Genomic DNA, 20,189 nt, shown 5'->3' with positions numbered 1-20,189 from the left:
TAGGGTTGGGTTACACGGAGCACAACACTGCCAATAAGAACAATAGTGGAGAAAAGTTAGGCAACTGAAATGAGGCACGCTGTCTCCAGTCTCCGTTAGCCACATTAGCATCTCTGGAGAGGAGCGCATGGATGTCTTTAATTAGCGGGGTAACGAGCAGCAGATGCAGTGAGGCTGCTGTAAAGGGCACCGGACCACAGAGCAGCTGGTGTTGGGTATCATTGAGTTTTATTATGAAATCTGAGCCGGTGTTGTATGTCAGTGCATTATTATGAAACCTGACGCTCTCTGTTCACCGGCCAACACCCGTCTGATACGAGCAAACGCTGGCAACGTGGGCTGGAGCTACAGTTTACGAGCTTGTTTGTATGAAGCACAGCAACTTTACCATCAGAGAGAGTAAAGCCAGAGAGGTCATTACAGTGGACACGGTCTCGTAATAAAGGTGAGGTCAACTTAATTATAGCAGATGTCTGCACATTAGTGAGTTCCAGTTCCACTGCACAGCTGCACAGCTCAACTAATTAAATGCACCTGATACACACCTGTGCTGAGCCACGTGGGATAAAGAAGGGGGGAAATTAAGCTGAGCAGAACAGTGGATTCACAGGAGAGCCATCAGATCTACATTCAGGCAGAGTTTAGTTCCAGTTCTCTCAAAGTCAAAGTCGATCAACAACGAGAAAATTTTGTCTGAACCGACTGTAGCCACACAAAATTCTGTCTAAACTCGACTGTAGCCCACAAAATTCTGTCTGAACTCGACTGTAGCCCACAAAATTCTGTCTGAACCGACTGTAGCCCACAAAATTATGTCTGAACTCCACTGTAGCCCACAAAATTCTGTCTGAACTCGACTGTAGCCCACAAAATTCTGTCTGAACCGACTGTAGCCCACAAAATTCTGTCTGAACTCGACTGTAGCCCACAAAATTCTGTCTGAACCGACTGTAGCCCACAAAATTCTGTCTGAACCGACTGTAGCCCACAAAATTCTGTCTGAACTCGACTGTAGCCCACAAAATTCTGTCTCAACCGACTGTAGCCAACAAAATTCTGTCTGAACTCGACTGTAGCCCACAAAATTCTGTCTGAACTCGACTGTAGCCCACAAAATTCTGTCTGAACTCGACTGTAGCCCACAAAATTCAGTCTGAACCGACTGTAGCCCACAAAATTCTGTCTGAACTCGACTGTAGCCCACAAAATTCTGTCTGAATTTCTGTGTAAACCTGACTGTAGCCTTTTAGCACTATTAGCACTTTAAAGCAGTTTGTCAATAATTAGATCTCCACGGTTTTCTCCTGTACCCATAATGCTGTTTTGCAAAAACATGTTAGGCACTTAAAGTTTTAGTTTTGCACCAGTGTAGCTCGAAACTCGGCCTATTGCCGTAACTAGCCTGTGATGCAGTACGGACCTACACTGTCTGCTTTGAGTTAATGTGACTCAGCAGTGAACAGTGCAGTGACAGGAGTGCTGAGGATAATAACAGGCAATCATGTCCAAACGCTGGGACTCAGACTGACTGCACATGGACATGCGTCACGCTGCATTTTCTCTGACACAGAACGGTGATAATTGTATGTGCTGTGCTTACATAAAGCCATTAAATGTGACAAACTCAGGTCTCTCAGTCAGAAATATTACAGGCCATTTTCCCCACAATCCCCTGGGGCATGAGTCTTTCTTCATCTATGCAGTCAGAGATGGACACCACAGGGCCAGTCTCAGACCAGAACAACATGTGGGGCTTATGGTCAATTACACAGTACTGTAGCAGGGTCACTCCATCGTCGTGTGTGTGTTAGCAAAGAAATCAGACATTAACCCAAACGTAGTTGATCAACTAAGACATGATTGGGGTGTGAAGTTTGTTTGAGTTGGAAACTTGGGCGTTTTCACACTTGGGCCGTTTCAGCGTCTGAAGTGGAGTCATGGTTTCTTCTGCATATGTGAACACGCCAAACGAACTCAGACCCCCCTAAACGGCCCCAAAAACTCTCGAGGTGGTCTCAGTTCGGTTCGTTTGTAGTTCGTTTTGTGGTTCGATTAATTTGTGCATTGTAAAACAAAACGGCCCCAGTCCGCTTCAGCTCTGCTTTATGCTGAAGAGCTCAAGGCTCACAATACACACAGCCACAGTCTTCAGCAGGTAAACAGACCAAGGATCATTTATGAGGTTCTACTCAGGATACAGTCTGTCTGTGTTCTGAGACAGACAGCAGCCCTGACTTATTAAAGCGGTCAGATGCGAGAGCTCGCGTGATTTGACCGTGTTGAAGGCTCGAGCTGGGCACGCAGCGCAGTTTTCAGCTGCTTTCACTCTGAACGCTGAATGAATGAAAAGTCGCCGGGTGGAGCTTCAGTGAGGAGCACAGCCGAACACGGAGCCCACCGCGGCAGACCCGCAGGGCCGTGTTTCCAATTTTGTGCGATGGACTTCGTCCAATCGTTTCAGCGCGGCCAATAGGAGAGCAGCAGGCGGGTCTGGTGGTTCTTATCGTCACCTGATAGGTCGGATTTATCAGAGAACGCTGCCCATTTTGCGAACACTCTGTGCGGTGAAAGGGGTCCGAGTTCTAATGGAGTTGTGGTCTGAACAAGAAGTGCTCTGAGATCCCAAAGGACCAGAAAGAAAACCGAGTCTAGACTCTTCTGCAAACTGCAAATAGCCACCAAGTCTGTCATTAAAGCAGCATTAAATTATAGTGATGAACTGCACTATAAACACAATGCTCTTCATTATAGGACTGTAATTAAGCTCATCAAGACAGAAATCAAAGCAAAACATGAACCAGAGCGTGTCGAGGTTGCCAACAATGATTAATAACACTGCAAAAGAGGGTCAGATGATCAAACGCTGTCATTAAAATGCACATCTTTACAGTCCTGACTGAGTAAACAGGACTCTGCTAATTACTGCAATTTCAGAATGTCATTTGTTATTATGGATGTTTAGATTAATGAGACTTGCGCAAGACATGCAGTGCTAATGAGTCAACCACACTAATTCCTTTTCTAAGCAATTAGCCACCAAAAGGTAGCTTTTCAATATGTTTTTAATATAAATGACCATTGATTTTCCAAAATCCCCCATAATTCAGTGATTGAGATGTAAACAGAGAGATTCAGAGTGGTTTGGTGTGAAATGGTTCAGATGTCTTTACAGTGGTGGTGATGGGAACCAGGGGTCGCCATGACTACAACACAGATATAGACATTTTATTTACTCTCCAGAACCACCAGTGAACCTACACGAGTCTTCTGAGTTTATATGGAATGTTGATGATGAAAATAGTGGAAAATCTGAAATAATAAGTTTTCTTTGGGGACTCTCTATATTATGGCAAAGGTCAAAACCCAATGTGCACCTCGAGGCCTTCAAGCTTCAAGTACAGCCCGGCTTGACCCACCATCCTTCAGGACGCGTGGAAGATGAGCATCAGGACTCTGTCCAGGGGGTGGAACCTTCTTCCACTGTCTGTCCAAACAGCAGACTCTCTTGTGGTCTTCAAACGCAAACTGAAGACCATCCTCTTTGTGAAGCACTTAAGCAAGAGCTAGTCTACTAAGTACTTAATGAAATGCATTATATTGCACTTATACTGTGTTTAATTCTGTATCTTTCTTTCTGGGTATCAACTCTGGCTTTTGTTTTCTGGCAGTGTTTGAGCTGAAGGGCACACACCTGAAAGAAATGGTTCTTCAAGGGTTCTTTAGTAAAGGAAATGGCTCTTTATAGAACCATGAAGACTCAAACGACCCTTTGCATGATTAAAGGGTTGGGTTGCATCATGATGGAGAATGTACTGTAGATACATTTGAAAAGGGTTCTATATAGAACCATCTACAGCACATTCATTCAGATTTTTGATCAGTCTGGAGAACGCTTTCACCATGCAAACAACAGTTTAACCATGTAAATGATTCTTTGAGTGTTCATGGTTCTTTACTAAAAAACCATTGATGGACCATCTTTTTAAGAGTGTAGTTTGGACCTATTTAAACTAGCGAGGGTACATTCTCTGAGTGGAAAGCACTTTTGTGCATCGCTCTGGTTAAGAGTCATAAAAGGGACTATTCGGCCTCACAATGCCCTGCGTGTAGCCCTCCGCCATGAATAGATTAAAATAAATGGATTAAAATAATCATTTCATCTGGTAACTTTCTGTGAGGGAGCTTTTAGAGGTGGACGTCTGGTTCCTATCACCACCACTGTGAACAGTTCCGACTCGGCAAGTTTCTCTAGAACAGAGCGTTTCACACCAAACCACTCTGAACCGCTCTGAACCGCTCTGAACCACTCTGTTTACATGTTAAACATTCAATTATGCATTAATTATGAAATTTTAGAAAAGCTGGTGGAATTCCCCTTCTAACATGTTAACATATTAACATATTTAATGCATTAACTGTTTAGATTTTGCTATTTTCCAATGCAAAAAGGCAAGAAAGACACCTTGCTGTATGAGCACTGAAGATAAATATACGCAGAGCACCATCACAGAGCTGCTTTATGATCAACTAAACCTTACTGAAGTGAAAGTCACTGTAAGAAAAGTCGTATTTATGAGACAGTGAGGTGTTTGCGAGTGCTTGCTGGGTTCAGGGCTGTGGAAGTGAGAGCAGAGCGCATATGGAGGAATCATTTTCTGAGTTAACGCACACGCAGAGACCGCATAATGTCCTGAGCTGAAGGTGAAAGGGGCTGACTCAGGAAAAACAGCAGGAAACAGCGCTAAAGACGCTGTAATTTAGCACCACTCACATTTCCATCTGAATTACACAGCTCAGCTGCTCCACACAGACACTGCAGAGCTATTAACGACCCAGAACTCCTCGTTTAAAAACGCAATTAGATATTAAAGCATAAAAAGTCGCAATTATCACCACCAACAATAAAGTGAATTACCTCTGACTCATACTCTGCTGAAAGCAGTGGAGAAATCGTGCGGAAAGTGCAGATCGTAAACATTCGGTCCACAACACATCAGTGTCTGTGAGTGTTTTATTACGACTGAATTTGACGTAAAGTTATTGCTGTGTTTTCAGTCTAATTTGCTAAAAGAAAAACATGCATTTTTACTGTTTGTGTCATTTTTGTCATCCAAACAAACAGAACTAGTCAGAAATGTGACTCGAACCTGTACACACAGAACAGAAATCAGATATCAGCGGAATTCTTGATGTAATTATGTAACTGCATTGAAATACTATAGCAAAAACATCCATTCAAGTCTACAGCAGTTTAGCCCCACCCATTTAGCTACAGCAGTTTAGCTCCACCCATTCAGCTACAGCAGTTTAGCTCCACCATTCAGCTACAGCAGTTTAGCTCCACCATTCAGCTACAGCAGTTTAGCTCCACCATTCAGCTACAGCAGTTTAGCTCCACCATTCAGTCTACAGCAGTTTAGCTCCACCATTCAGTCTACAGCAGTTTAGCTCCACCATTCAGTCTACAGCAGTTTAGCTCCACCATTCAGCTACAGCAGTTTAGCTCCACCCATTCAGTCTACAGCAGTTTAGCTCCACCATTCAGCTACAGCAGTTTAGCTCCACCATTCAGCTACAGCAGTTTAGCTCCACCATTCAGTCTACAGCAGTTTAGCTCCACCATTCAGCTACAGCAGTTTAGCTCCACCCATTCAGTCTACAGCAGTTTAGCTCCACCATTCAGCTACAGCAGTTTAGCTCCACCATTCAGTCTACAGCAGTTTAGCTCCACCATTCAGTCTACAGCAGTTTAGCTCCACCATTCAGCTACAGCAGTTTAACTCCACCATTCAGCTACAGCAGTTTAGCTCCACCCATTCAGCTACAGCAGTTTAGCTCCACCATTCAGTCTACAGCAGTTTAGCTCCACCATTCAGCTACAGCAGTTTAACTCCACCATTCAGCTACAGCAGTTTAGCTCCACCCATTCAGCTACAGCAGTTTAGCTCCACCATTCAGTCTACAGCAGTTTAGCTCCACCATTCAGTCTACAGCAGTTTAGCCCCACCATTCAGTCTACAGCAGTTTAGCTCCACCCATTCAGTCTACAGCAGTTTAGCCCCACCATTCAGCTACAGCAGTTTAGCTCCACCCATTCAGTCTACAGCAGTTTAACTCCACCATTCAGCTACAGCAGTTTAGCTCCACCATTCAGTCTACAGCAGTTTAGCTCCACCATTCAGTCTACAGCAGTTTAGCTTTGCCTATTAATGCTGAAGGTAAAAGAAGTTACGGACTGGTTTATGAATGAAAGTGGCCAATCAGAACAGAGCTCATTAACATATATCAGTCTTAAAGGCACAGCAACAGAAGCAGCCTGTTGAATTGTGAGGGATAATGAGAGGCTGGAAAATGACAGTGTAGAAATGAATTATGACTGTTTTCGGTTTGTAAAAATAAAAAGAATGTTATAAGTGGAGCTCAGTAATAAAACAGAGGTGAATTGTGGGATGTGGCTCTTTTATTGTGTCTATAAACTGTGTGCGGAGTCTGCTTTGTGTCAGAGTGAATGTGAGTGAATGAGTGTGGATTATGTTTCAGAGCTGCGTGTCTTTTTTTCCCTCTTTAAGGAATCTGCAGTTGAAGGGAGTGGCCGGAGCCCTCGGAGAAACTCTCGGCTCTACCTCACTCCGGAAAAATGTGTGGAGAGTCTGGGGGCGACTCGCTGGAGCTTTACTCCACCACACGTCTCTCCAGTCTGACAGCACTGACTTACACGACGACAGCACGCCGGTTCAGCTGGTTCAGTTTACTGTAATTACATCAATTGTGACATTATTAAATACAAAACAACATGCAGAGCGACTGCGCAGCTTAAGCAACTCCCAGGTGGTTGCTAGGGTGTGGCTAGTCAGCTTGTACTAGGGTGAGGTGCACAAACACTGGGCCACATACACTGCAAAAAATGAGGTCTTGTCAAGCAAAATCATCTTAAATATAGTCAATAAATTTATATTTCTGCTGTTGAGATTGCAGTAATCTTAATTTGAGATTATTTACTTAAAGTAGATTATTTATTTACTTATAAGGTAGATAATCTTATAATAAGTGCACAGCCATCTCAAATTGGGAAATATTAGATATACTGACTAGATTTAAGATCATTTCTCTTGACAAGATGCCATTTTTTGCAGTGCAGTTCTGCCACTTATTCCTATGGCTTTAACCGCCGAAACCATATGTTCAGTCAAAAGAAAAAAAAAATCAATATAAATATCAATTACATAAACGCATAATTTAATATATTCAGAGGTAGGCACACAAATTAAGGAGTAAAAACATTTTTCAAAGCAGTTAAACAGTTTCCAGTTGAATGTTCCCATAGCAACCTCGTCTCTGAATTTTAATAGTGATCAGATAATGTTTCTCCAGATTCACCAGATACCACAAAGTCACTTTTCCATCATGAGTGTTTGTGATCAGTGAGATACAGAATTCACTCCTATATTACTTCACTCTCCTCTCGGTGTGTGTGCTCTGAACTGGGGGTGAATAAAATATGATACTAAAATACAAGTATCTTTTTGTGTTTAACAAAATCATTCGTTTTTATTTTAATATTTTTATGTGTTCAGGTTGGAAATCTCGCCTGGTTAATATAACACAGACTTACTGAATACATGTGCATTATTTTAACTGCCCCCTCGGTCTGTTACACCTAACCCCACCTGTGGAGTAAGTGGTGACGTTTGCACTCACTCTGCTTTCCACTGAACTGTTCACAAACAGTAGGAGCTCGACGCAAAGGTCCAGTCCCATTTCTGATTTTTACCCCTACCCCTTGTTTTCGAGTGTTGCCCCTTGGAGCTGAGTTACAGGGTAGTGGTTGAGATCTTCCATCAAATAAAAAGAGCATCACTTCATTAACAGCTACCAGCGCTGCTCTGTAGGCGACCCTGCCAGTCTGCAGTGACAGCAGAGGAGGGTAAAGTTCAGCTCCTCACTGCTGGGCTTTAGTTACATTTAGGGCTCATATGATCTTCAAAGAGGGGGGCAATTATTTATTATCACCCACCCCTAATTCTTCAGTGATATGAAGCTGAAGTCAGATACTCACCAGCTAAATTTGTACATATACAACTTGTATATTCAAGCCTTTGGTAATTAGTTTTCCCTGTTAGTTCTATACCTGCCAGAGTCTCTGCTAACACTGTAATTTGTGATCGGTCACCCATTACAGAACTAACTCTGTGTGTTTTCCTCTCTGTGTGTTTTCCTTTCTTTTCTTCGCCGAGTTGAACAGCTGCCCGTCCTGTGCGTCTGATGCTGCTGCCTTTTCTGCCTCGATCTGGTGCCACTGCTCGCCAGCCCTCTGGACCGGCTTACCAACATTGAGCCTCCTGCTGTTCAACGCCGTGCAAACCTCACCCTCACAACCTGACCCCACTGATACTACTGCTGTTGCTGCATGAACTATTCAAAATGATTCACTTGAACCAATCAATCATTCAAACTAATTCAAATTAATCAATCACCCATTGACTGTGTTTTTCCTCTCTTTCTTTTGCCGAGTTGAACAGCTGCCCATCCTGCTGCTGATGCTGCTGCCTCTGCTGCCTTGATCGGGTGCCACTGCTCACCGTGCAAACCTCACCCTCACAACCTGACCCCACTGATGCTGCTGCTTCTGCTGCATGAACTGAACTATTCAAATTAATTGTTTCCTTCACGTTTTACCCTGTTTTTGTACTATAATACTTTATACTAACAATGTTTACTATCCGGTGTCGACCAGAGGAGGATGGGTTCCCCTTCTGAGTCCTGGTTCCTCTCAAGGTTTCTTCCTGTTTCTCTTAGGGAGTTTTTCCTTGCCACTGTCGCCACTGGCGACGCTCATGGGGGCTCGGACCCGGACTTCTTTTTGTAATGCTCATTTCCTTGTAAAGCTGCTTTGTGACAACACCTGTTGTAAAAAGCGCTATATAAATAAACTTTACTTACTTACTTACTTACTTACTAAATTTCCCGTTCCTCCTTAAATAGTCCTACTAGTGTTTTTTATGCTTGTTATGAAGAAAAGAACCATAATACACTGAAACGACATTAAACTAAGAAAATTCGATGATTATCGTAATTTTTTAACAGAGAAAATTCTCACATTTGTGTGTTTCTTTGGTCTCTTGTTCTCCATCTCACTGGTTTTTCCTTTTTTTCTGATAACTCTCTGTTTGGAATCTCTGAAAATCCTCCGTTTGGAGGGTCATGTAGCCCCAACACTTCACCCCACCCCTCTATCTCAACAAGAATCGGGACACCCTACCCCTAGACGTGAACGCACAAAACGAAGGGGTAGGGCTGAGTGGTAGGGGCGAGGGGTGAAAAGGATTGGGCGCTGCTCTGTAGGCGACCCTGCCAGTCTGCAGTGACAGCAGAGGAGGGTAAAGTTCAGCTCCTCACTGCTGGGCTTTAGTTACATTTAGGGATCATATGCCTTCAAAGAGGGGGGCAATTATTTATTATCACCACCCCTAATTCTTCAGTGATATGAAGCTGAAGTCAGATATTCTCCAGCTCCTTCATCACTCCCAGGTCTGAAGGAGGGCTGAGTGCTGGGGGGAGGGGTGAAAGGGATTGGGCCAAAGTCTCTGTTTTTATCTGTAGCACAGACGTGCAGCTCACCTTCGATAGGAATTGCTGATCTTGCTCAGATACTTGAAAAATTATTCGTAAAAAACTAGACGTCTTAGAGCTGAAGGGTGAACATAAGCACAGCTGGGATCTGCATGTGGAGTCTGTTTTGTCCTCATCTCTGTTCTTCAGCTTTCAGCCATGTTTAAACCTTATGCCCCCCCCTCCCCCCTCCCCCCACCAGACTCCATTCATCTGGAAATAAAGCAAAGGAAATAGGAAAAAAACATCTACAAGTCTGGAGAGAGGCACAGGTGTGCAGGATGGCTCTGCAGGGACTCGCTCATTCACAGTTCATGAGAGGAACTGGAATCTCTTACGCAGCATTTCAGCGGCACAGACTGTAAATAACGACTACAACTGTGATTAGCAGGGAAAACAAACCCTGACCTGCTTTAAACCAGCAGCACAAAGCAAACAGACAGCATCTGTACACAGTCTAGAGCTGCAGCTATCATCACTCGCAGGTCTGGAGGGATTACTGTGGGTTCACATTAATAATTCCACCGTTACAGTTCATTTCCTGAAGAAGATGCGGAGCGACTGCACGGCTTTTCCAGGTGGTTGCTAGGGTGCTGCTATTCTACTGTTTTATGGTGACATAAGTGGGTGCACAAACTTTACTTATTACTTATTACTTTACTTAATAATCTTTCCTATCGGAAAAAATCAGCTGAAATTGTCCATGCAATCACAAATAAAGTCAACATCAATTACAGAGCTACATAATGAATTGTATTTAGCGGAGAGCGCACATCTTCTCGTGCACCCACTGCAAACTCATTAGTGAATTTTCACAACAGTCTCCATCCTGAAGACCACAAAAGTAACTTTACTGACTCGCTTATTTACACTAAGTGAGTAGAACAGGAATGTACTAAGTACCTCAACAGTACGGACTGTAAATAGTAACTATAGCTGAAGTGTTACTGAGTGAGGAGAATATAAACAGGCTAAAATATGGTGAGTGTGTTCTGCTCTGAGTCGCCTGTAAAGCCTGAAATCATCATTTAAAGGTGAGAGTCAAGAGTTTTTCACACCACGTCGTACGTCTTTACGTATTAATGTCACACACAGACTCAAAAAGAAGGTCCGGCTCGATGTTTCGGCCTCAAATGGTCTCAAAATCAACATCATACTGGTGAAGATATGATGACAATAGTAGATAATTCTACATATTGTGTGCAGTTACACATTTCCACCAGAGAGGTCTCCAACTCCCCAAATCTTACATAGTGCAGCGTCAAGAAAATGTTTACTTCTCCTATAATGTTATAATGGTATAATATTTTTTATTTTTGAATATCGCTGCTGTCGGAAGAAAACCTCATATCTCCAAAATGTTAACTTTACAGGAGAAGGAAAAAACCCACTTTACTTTTAAGTCAATGGAACCAGAATTTCTTCCAAGCCATTTTGGGTCATTTCTTTTAGTCCATTCATCATGAAATTGACACACAATATAAAGGGCAAGAGGTATTTTCAAATTATGCCAAAAACTGAAAAATGACAAAAAAACAAGGTTTTCTTCCGACAACAGCGATAAACAAAGTGTTGTTGTTACCACTGTAACCTTTCAACGTTACATTAACGTACCTCAAAGTTAAAGCTGCTTATTTCTGTGTAAGATTTGCTGTTTAAACTCAAAGAAGCATCATTACTGAGTTAAAGGATTAAAAACAGGCTAAAATATGGTGAGTGTGAGCTGCTGTGAGTCACCTGTAAAGCCTGAAATAATCATTTAATAGTCAGAGATGTTGAGTCAAGAGTTTTTCACACCGCGTCGTACGTCTTTACGTGTTAACATCACAAATAGACTCAAAAAGAAGGTCCGGCTCGACGTTTAGGCCTCAAATGATCTCAGAATCACCATCATACTGATGAAGATAATAGTAGACAATTCACTCACATCCTCAGAGACGCTCCTTCACCAAGTTTAGACTGAGCTCTCTTTGAATTCTCTTTCAACTCACTCTATAGAATATAGGATAGAATCTTACAGATATAGAGTCTTTATATGACCTTGTGAAGATTCTTCAAGCCTTTAGACGGTTCATTTTACTAACAAATCTCTTTTTCATACAGGCTTCTTAAGGGAACTGAAGCCATGTCGCCCCCTACACTTCCTGTAGTGTATTACAGTCTGTCAGAGTGACTGTGTGGATCATATGAACATTATAGAGCTTTTTAAATGTAACAGTAGAAGCCATATCGCCCCCTACACTTCCTGTAGTGTATTACAGTCTGTCAGAGTGACTGTGTGGATCATATGAACATTATAGAGCTTTTTAAATGTAACAGTAGAAGCCATATCGCCCCCTACACTTCCTGTAGTGTATTACAGTCTGTCAGAATGACTGTGTGGATCATATGAACAGTTTAGAGGACGTTTTAGAGCACAATGCATAAGCAAAACAAATCATATCAATATTTTAAAATAATGCATGTCATTGGCTGATAATCTCAACCTTAAAACAGTCAGGAAAGGTTCTCTACCTGTTCCCTGGTTAGAAGCAGTTGAACTGGGCGTCCTGATCACAGCTCTGTCAGCTCTGCACGAGTTCCATTCAGTCCTGTGGAAAAACACAGAAACACAGTTTAGAGACGAGTTTCAGACTCAGACATTGCACTGCTTTTTTTTTTAGACGACTGTGTTTGGAGACTGTTTAAAGGTCACATATTTCGGAAAAACAGATTATCCTTGCTTTTGTTAAGAAAATAAAATGGAATTTACAGTGTTTAAAGAGTTCTGATATACTGTGTGAACATTGCTAAAGTTTCGAACTACATCTTTTAGTCCGCCCATTCAGCCTACAGCTGTTTAGCCCCACCCATTCAGCCTACAGCTGTTTAGCCCCACCCATTCAGCCTACAGCTGTTTAGACCCGCCCATTCAGCTACAGCATTTTAACTACACACATTCAGCTACAGCAGTTTAGCTCCACCCATTCAGTCTACAGCAGTTTAGCTCCACCCATTCAGCTACAGCAGTTTAGCCCCACCATTCAGTCTACAGCAGTTTAGCTCCACCATTCAGTCTACAGCAGTTTAGCTCCACCCATTCAGTCTACAGCAGTTTAGCTCCACCCATTCAGCCTACAGCAGTTTAGCCCCACCATTCAGTCTACAGCAGTTTAGCTCCACCCATTCAGTCTACAGCAGTTTAGCCCCACCCATTCAGTCTACAGCAGTTTAGCTCCACCCATTCAGTCTACAGCAGTTTAGCCCCGCCTGTTCCCACTGAAGTGAAGTGGAGCTGTTCCTGCAGACAGTCTGTAGCAGAATTATTGGAGTGAAAGATGATTAAATGTTCCTGGATGTCAGAAAGCAAATGGGTAATTCCAACTTCCAAAGCATCCACACATGCGAAAGAGCAGGACAGCCAATCAGAACAGAGTTAATTTACATACATCAGTCTTAAAGGCACAGTAACAGAAACGGCCTGTTTGTAAGGGGAGGCTGGAAAATGATCATGTCAAAATGAATTATGACTGTTTTCGGTACAAAAAACCACAAGGCATTGTTACTGGACTTTAAACCCAGAATAAATCTTTAGACTGCTGTTTGACTCTGTGGGGCAGCGGGGCTCAGAGGGTTCCTCGAGCGTGTAGTGTATGGAAAAATAACCCTCTATAATGACTCACTGGAATCAGTCGACTGTAATGATTTGAACTGCAGCCCAAGAATAACTTCAGAGAGTCTTACAACAACAATAAGCTCTAATTACTCACAGCGTGGAAACTGTACACCGCGGCCGTAACCATGACGGGACAGTTCGCTTTGAAGCTGATCTATACCATAATTTGTCCTGAGCAAATAATCCAGAATTTAAAAACCACAGGCTTTGACAAACGAGCTGAACCTTCTACTCATAGCTTTTCAAAGATTACTAAAGCATGTGTTTATGAATCTACACCTTATAGAAGTGATTTACACTGTAGAACAGACTCAGTTTATATCACAATACCTACATTTAGAGTCGGTTATTCATTCAGCCTAATGAGAAACTGTAGAACAGACTCAGTTTATATCACAATACCTACATTTAGAGTCGGTTATTTATTTCTAATGTTTATTTTGTACGTATGTGAAAATTGACATTGTTAGAAAAGACCAGGTGGATTTTTGGTTGTTGTGTAATTGAGCTAATGTTAGCATGGTGGTAATTCATAGGGGGGAGAGTGAGGACCACCGTACCCACCCAGAGAGAGTGGAGGCAGTTATGATCTCTTATGTTCATGGTTATAGACGACTGTGATATATTTTCAATTCAATATTCACTATCCAGAACCACCAGTGAACCTACACGAGTCTTCTGAGTTTATATGGAATGTTGATGATGGAAAATAGTGGAAAATCTGAAATAATAAGTTTTCTTTGGGGACTATTTTGCCTCACAGCGCCCTGCATGTATCCCTCCACCATGAATGGAGTTTAAGTTCTCTAAACTATCATAAAACAGTGTCTCAGTCATCAGGCAGTGAATTCATAACCATTTACTGTAGGAACTTTCTGTGAGGGAGCTTTTAGAGGTGGACGTCTGGTTCCTATCACCACCACTGTGAACAGTTCTGACTGAAATGTGACCATACCCCACTTTGATGAATGAGGCTTCTGGTGTTTATTTGATGTTTCAGCCAATTTTTCTCCAGTTTGGTTCCCAAATATCTTAAACAAACACTGGTGTTACAGAAAAGTGTCTAACACATAAACAGTAAGATGTACTACCATCATTATGAAATCATGTCAACATTATTTCCCCAAAAAACAAAACCTTCATGTTTATTTTTAAGAAGTGGTTGTTGTTTCCTCCTCCTGGCCCGATCAGCGCTGTGAGATCTCTCCTGCCCTGTGTCGTACCAGCAGGAGAGGCATCTTTATCAGTCCATCAGTGGAGAGGGACACACAGCCTTTATTTACTCACTATGATAAATTTAGTGCAGGGATGGTCACAAATCTCCCCCAGAACCACACAGCTCCACTTCCCCCGGGGCGGCAAATAAATAAACAAACAATGGAGGAGGTGTTGGACCTGTGAACCGCAGAATATTTCTCTTGGTTGAAGTCCAGCGCTCTGCACTTTTGAAGGTTTATTGTTTTTGGCTGGTTTAAAAGCCTGAAAATGAGCGAGAGGTCTTCAGGCGTGAACGCTGGTCATCTATCATTCAGAGAGGCTTTCGATTAGACATGTCTGAGCGTGTTTAACTCCCCGTCTCATCACTGTTTACTGGACGGTGACAGAATAAACACACTATTCGAGAATGAACGCACTATTCGAGGAGCTTCTGAGCTGTTCGGCCTGGAGCGGGAGCCGGGACTATTTTCTGTTCTGTATTTCTGGAAGCGTTGAGGCGAGCTCAGTGCTGTTCTGGACGTGTAAATATAACCCTGGGCCTTATTAAGGCTCTATGAGCTAGGACCAACTTAGACCCACACATGTGATACGGTGATTCACAACACAACTCACAGCTAGAGACGCACTGGTCTCGCAGGACGAGACGTTATCTTTTAACACGTCTGGAAAGCGAACTTGGCTCAGATATTTTGGGGAAGTGTAAACTTATTAGGATGGGAACAAACTGGGTTCTAAACCAATCAAGCACCGAGTTCAGTGTTTGAGATCATTCAGAGTGGTTTGGTGTGAAATGGTTAAGATGTCTTTACAGTGGTGGTGATGGGAACCAGGGGTTGCCATGACTACAACACAAATATAGACATTTTATTTACTATCCAGAACCACCAGTGAACCTACACGAGTCTTCTGAGTCTATATGGAATGTTGATGATGGAAAACAGTGGAACATCTGAAATAATAAGTAACTACTTTGCCAAATTCTTCTAAAAACAATGTCTCAGACATCAGGTGAGTGAGGTCACTGTGAGTGAAGTGTTGAGTGGGTAATTCTGTGTCCTCAGTGGATTCGTTTGATCATTGATTTCTTAATTCTGGTGTGCTGTGTCTCCTGAATGAATCCACGTAGGCAGGTGTAACGAATACTAGCTGAGTTAGCTGTAGGTAAATGCGTCAGTGTGAGGCGTTCATGCGGCATCAGGTTTGAGTTTGAATGGTTTCCTTTGCAGGCAGCGCTCTTCTGCTTCTAACATCGTGATCATATCAAATCACGTTTATGGTCACGTCACATTCACACAGGTGCAAAGGTGAGTGAAAACCGTAGGTGCGCAGAACTAGTATTTAAATATACACCAATCAGCCATAACATTATGACCACCTCCTTCTTTCTACGCTTTATCAGCTCCACTTACTATATAGGTGCACTTTGTAGTTCTACAGTTACAGACTGTAGTCCATCTGTTTCTCTGATACTTTGTTAGCCCCCTTTTACCCTGTTCTTCAGTGGTCAGGACCCCCATGGACCCTCACAGAGCAGGTACTATTTGGCTGGTGGATGACTAGAAGACTAGAGGATGAGCAGCAGATGAGCTATTGTCTCTGACTTTACATCAGGTGGACTGACAAGGTAGGAGTGTCTAATAGAGTGGACAGTAAGTGGACACTCCAGTGTTTAAAACTCCAGCAGCACTGCTGTGTCTGATCCAGTCGCACCAGCACAACACCACGTCAGTGTCACTGCAGTGCTGAGAATGATCCACCACCCAAATAGTACCTGCTCTGTGAGGGTCCGTGGGGGTCCTGACCACTGAAGAACAGGGTAAAAGGGGGCTAACAAAGTATCAGAGAAACAGATGGACTACAGTCTGTAACTGTAGAACTACAAAGTGCACCTATACAGTAAGTGGAGCTGATAAAATGGACAATGAGCGTAGAAACAAGGAGGTGGTCAGAATGTTATGGCTGATCAGTATATATATATATATATACACACATTAGACTCTAAATATATACACATTGGTACAATATACATATTAGTATACACATCATCAGTCTGAACTGATCTTATAGAGCTCATGTTGGAGAACCAGGCACAGTGACTGGAGAGTAAAGCAAATAAGCAAATATTTGGAACGTGAGAAACAGAAAAGCAGTGATTTGGGGGCCGGATTAAAGGACAAAATGTAAATATGTGAGGGGCCGTATGAAGCCGCCTTGCAGGCCGGTACTTTGAGACCCCTGATCTAGAGCCTGGAGTTTTATAGGGTACTATCATCTCAAACCAGAAAAGCCTAATTACTTTGCGATACCTCACGTTGCTGAAATGTGCCCAGATTAGCAGTTAGCTGAAGCTAGCAACCTAAAGTAGCTGTGGTGTTTACTTTTAGAAGTTTCTGAAATCTTTCACTATCTAATTAAAAAATAATGTTATTGAAACAGAAACATGTGACTGATGTCCAAAGAAGAACATATAAACACAAAATAGTAACTTCACAGGAGAACAAAATAACATTCTTCACTTTTAATGCAAGTTAAAGAGGTTTTACTCCTCGTGATGTTGGAGCGTTTCTACTGGTCCATTCATTATAAAGTAAAGGACAGCAACTGTTTTCAAATGATGTGAAAAAGTAAAATTTGGCAAAAACAGAGATTCGTGTTTTTCTCTGGACAGTAACTCCATGATTACTCTAACTCCACGATAAAAATTTTAAACCGCGGCGCCCCCTTCTGGCTCCTCTCCTTCCTACGCATGTGCAAACAGTGTGAAACGTTTTCCGTGTTTTGATTTTTAAATGTAGAAATGCTGCGTTTGATTCTGCTGCTGCTGTCGGCGTTATGGCTGCACTACAGTTAACATGCTGCAACACCATCAAACTGTATCTCTGTCGTTTCTGCTGAACGCTGGCTGTAGGGCTTTAACACAGACAGTCAGTCTGTTAGCGGTTTGGGATCCTCCCTGACCCGCCCTGTTTAACCACACACACTGTAATGAGTCACAGTTTACAGGTAAACCCACAGAAGCCCTCAGTTCAGAAGAGCAGTTAGTCTGGAGCTTCTAATGAACACACAGCCCTGTTTCATCTCTAATTATCAGTACAAGCAGTGATTACGTAATGGAGGAAGCGCACTGGTGCTCTGCTCAGGGACACCGGTTTAACATAACACCTTTATCTGCTGTGTAATTACACCAACCCGCCTGAAATTAGGCTTACAATACAGAAGGGGCAACAGCATGACACGAATATTTGTCCATTACTTTCCTATTAAATAGTTTAATAAGTAGGGCTGAAAGATTAATCGTTTTTATATCGCAATTTAAGAGGGTGCAATTTTAAAATCGCAAGAGCTGCAATTTTTATAGCCTACACTCTTAAAAAGATGGTTCTTCGAGGTTCTTAAAAGATTGGTTCTTTAGTAAAGGCAGTCATTCTATATGGAACCATGAACACTCTAAGATCAATTTGCATGCTTAAAGGGTTCTTCGCATGGTGAAATGGTTCTTCAGGTTGATGGAAAATGTGTTGTATATGGTTCTATATGGCACCAAAATGGGTTCTGCTATTGTTATGGTGTGAAGCTTGTAATAATAAAAGCTTTTTCAGTGCTATATGGAACCACATACAACACAAACTCCATCGATCTGAAGAACTTACTGGCAGTTTGGCCATTTAGGGGTCAAGCCAAAAAAAGGTGGATATTCTGGTCTTCCTGGCCAGAAAAATCAGGCCTGAATCTCAATTTATTAAAAATAATCGCAGTAAAAGTTGGAAAAAATCGCAATTAGATATTTTCCCCAAATCGTTCAGCCCTATTAATAAGCATATCATATTATTGTGCCGTCACATCATTCTACTTCCTTTATGTGAACACATTCTGGGTGCATCTAAATAAAACTCATTTTGAGCATTTACGCTTCCCGAAGTCCAGAAATGTCAGGTGCAGCTATCCAACCATGCATGGAGATTCAACAGGAGGTGATTTAATCACATATAATTGGTTTCATGTCGGAAAAAAAATTCCCTCAAATGTCACACAGCGCAACCAACAACAGACAAGGGCTTTTATTGTGCTTTTATGAAGGACAAAGGAGCCCCTCCCTTCAGCGCTCCTTCAGAAGCTCCGACCCCCAAACAACACTGGGCTGGCACAGCTGCTGAGCAGCTAAGCAGCTGTGATTAGCTATCACAAACGGGACAAAACAGCGCTGACCTATTCACAGTGTTCGATTCCATCGTTCAGAACGCTGCACTGCCATTTCGGGAGGTGAGCTGTAACTTTTCACTCTGATTTCTTTCGTTTTTCTCAGACTGAGCATGTGTGAAAACAGAGCGCCGTCCCGGAAACAGCGAGCAGAGTTTAACGCAGCACCCGCGAGACCAACACAGCACTTTAGGGGCGACGCTGAAACCGAATACATGCTCGATCGAACGAAGGGTTTAAATATTCTTCATATTTTAAATTATGTATCTTCAAATGTTCAGGTTTAAAAAAGAAGAAAGAGAGCAAGAGAGGGTGAGACGGAGGGAGGGAGAGAGACAGAGATACAGAGAGAGAGAAAGAGAGAGAGAGAAGGATTGAGGGAGCGAGAGAGTAGCTGTACAAAGAAAGACAGTGAGACAGAGAGAGAGAAAGAGAGATACAGAGAGGAAGAGAGAGAGAGAGAGGAGGATTGAGAGAGCGAGAGAGTAGCCGTAGAGAAAAAGAGAGTGAGACACAGAGAGAGAGAGAGAGAGAGAGAGAGAGAGAGAGAGGTTTAGTGCCTTCTCCTCTCTTTGCTCATTTTGTCCGTCCAGCTGAAAGCGTGTCGTATCCATGGAAACTAGTTAAAGGCCTGAAGGAAGCGTGTCATTGTATTTTTTTAATACTGCAGACAGATTTGATAAAAACACCAAAAACACTGAAAACCCAGACTGATGTGATCGGAGCTCATAGGAACAGGTTACACCCCCACTGTATGGATGGAGACGGAGCTGAGGGTCAATACCTGAGGACAGGTTCACACTGGGATTCTGCTCACACAGCACTAAACACAGCACTGACACAGCACTAACACAGCATTAAACACAGCACTGACACAGCATTAACACAGCATTAACACAGCACTAACGCAGCATTAACACAGCACTGACACAGCAGTAACACAGCACTGACACAGCACTAACACAGCACTGACATAGCACTAAAACAGCATTAACACAGCACTATCACAGCACTAAACACAGCACTGACACAGCACTGACACAGCACTAAAACAGCATTAAGACAGCACTAAACACAGCACTAAACACAGCACTGACACAGCACCAAACACAGCACTAAACACAGCACTGACACTGCACTGAAACACAGCACTGACACAGCACTAAAACAGCATTAACACAGCACTGACACAGCACTAAACACTGCACTAAACACAGCACTGGCACAGCACCAAACACAGCACTAAACACAGCAGTAACACAGCACTGACACACCACTAAACACCGCACTAAACACAGCACTGACACAGCACTAAACCCTGCACTAAACACAGCACTGACACAGCACTAAACACAGCACTAAACACAGCACCAACACAGCACTAACACAGCAGCAAACACAGCATTAACACAGCACTGATACAGCACTAAACACAGCATTGACACAGCACTACACACAGCACTATCACAGCAGTAACACAGCACTGACACTGCACTAAAACAGCATTAAC

The 20,189-nt window shown here is 42.7% G+C and overlaps 1 protein-coding gene across 1 annotated transcript in view; it reads right to left on the bottom strand.

Annotated features, from left to right (window-relative positions):
- Positions 1 to 20,189, bottom strand: part of ppp2r3a (protein phosphatase 2, regulatory subunit B'', alpha) — a 158,296-nt gene that overhangs the window by 106,260 nt on the left and 31,847 nt on the right. The window contains exon 2 of the mRNA XM_036565447.1: positions 12,124 to 12,200. The gene's annotated coding sequence lies outside the window, so the exon portion shown is untranslated. The remainder of the gene's footprint in view (positions 1 to 12,123; positions 12,201 to 20,189) is intronic.

Source organism: Colossoma macropomum, unplaced genomic scaffold (assembly GCF_904425465.1).
Source record: "Colossoma macropomum unplaced genomic scaffold, Colossoma_macropomum, whole genome shotgun sequence".
In the NCBI taxonomy this organism is placed as follows: domain Eukaryota; kingdom Metazoa; phylum Chordata; class Actinopteri; order Characiformes; family Serrasalmidae; genus Colossoma; species Colossoma macropomum.
Note: the sequence above shows the minus strand (reverse complement) of the source record. Positions and strands in the feature narration are given on the sequence as shown.